Here is a 1,703-nt window from a genome sequence, read left to right on the forward strand (position 1 = left end):
CATATAGGGTTGTCATTACCATCTTTCTAAATTCCATATATATGCGTTAGTATACTGTATTGGTGTTTTTCTTTCTGGCTTACTTCACTCTGTATAATAGGCTCCAGTTTCATCCACCTCATTAGAACTGATTCAAATGTATTCTTTTTAATGGCTGAGTAATACTCCATTGTGTATATGTACCACTCCTTTCTTATCCATTCATCTGCTGATGGGCATCTAGGTTGCTTCCATGTCCTGGCTATTATAAACAGTGCTGCGATGAACATTGGGGTACACGTGTCTCTTTCCCTTCTGGTTTCCTCAGTGTGTATGCCCTGCAGTGGGATTGCTGGATCATATGGCAGTTCTATTTCCAGTTTTTTAAGGAATCTCCACACTGTTCTCCATAGTGGCTGTACTAGTTTGCATTCCCACCAACAGTGTAAGAGGGTTCCCTTTTCTCCACACCCTCTCCAGCATTTATTGCTTGTAGACTTTTGGATTGCAGCCATTCTGACAGGCATGAAATGGTACCTCATAGTGGTTTTGATTTGCATTTCTCTGATAATGAGTGCTGTTGAGCATCTTTTCATGTGTTTGTTAGCCATCTATATTGACCAGTTCCTATTCTAATGAATAGGCTTAACATAATTATTTTTTACCATCGTTATGAATTCATAGATATAAGTATGTTTTTTATTTTAATACATTGTAATTATTATCCTTTCCTGAAGCTCAAACTATCCCATTTTGACCTGTAGGGACCTCTTCAAGTAGGCTGTATTTTTATCATGGTTACTTTTTATTATTTTCTATGTTTATACATATATAGATATTCTGATGCCTGACCCAGACGTGGAATCAGTCATTTATTCAAGAAATGAGTTTCTATGAAAAATGAATTATATTGTAAGGCTATAATAGAATAATAAGGATGATCCTCATGCAGTATCCACCTAGGAGAGAAGAATAGAGTAACTTAGTTAATTCTTCTCTATGATATGTTGGGTTACAGGTGGAAAAGTTCATTGTTTTTTTATGGTACAAGCTATTGGGTATGACTGCAACCCATCTTGAGTAATATAAAGTAAAAGAGATATAAGGTAAGGTAAATGGGAGCGGCTTCCCCTGTACAAACTTGTTACAGGGTAAAATTAATTTGTCATTAACTGCTACACATTGTTATAGATGAGCGAATATTAAGGACAGAAGGATGGCACTGGCCATTTGGGGCTTGCTATAGAATGTATGTGTGTACCCCCTAAAATCTGTATGTTTAAATCACAATTGGTAGTATTTGAGGGGAGCTTGCCTGGAAAATCCCATGGGCGGAGGAGCCTGGTAGGCAGTCCATGGGGTCGCGAAGAGTCAGACACGACTGAACAACTTCACTTTCATGTTTCACTTTCATGCATTGGAGAAGGAAATGGCAACCCACTCCAGTGCTCTTGCCTGGAGAATCCCAGGGATGGAGGAGCCTGTTGCGCTGCCGTCTATGGGGTCACACAGAGTCAGACACGACTGAAGTGACTTAGCAGTTTAGAAGGCAATTAAGTCATAAGGGTGGAGCTTCCATGAATAGGATTAGTGCCTATTCATGACATGTAAAAACACAGAGAAAAGAAATACAGGCATCTGTGATCCAGGGTTTGGGTTCTCCATAAACACTGCACCTCCCTACACCTTGATCTTGGACTTCCCAGGTCCCAAAACTGATAAAT

Source organism: Bison bison, unplaced genomic scaffold (assembly GCF_000754665.1).
Source record: "Bison bison bison isolate TAMUID 2011002044 unplaced genomic scaffold, Bison_UMD1.0 scf7180017864325, whole genome shotgun sequence".
In the NCBI taxonomy this organism is placed as follows: Eukaryota; Metazoa; Chordata; class Mammalia; order Artiodactyla; family Bovidae; genus Bison; species Bison bison.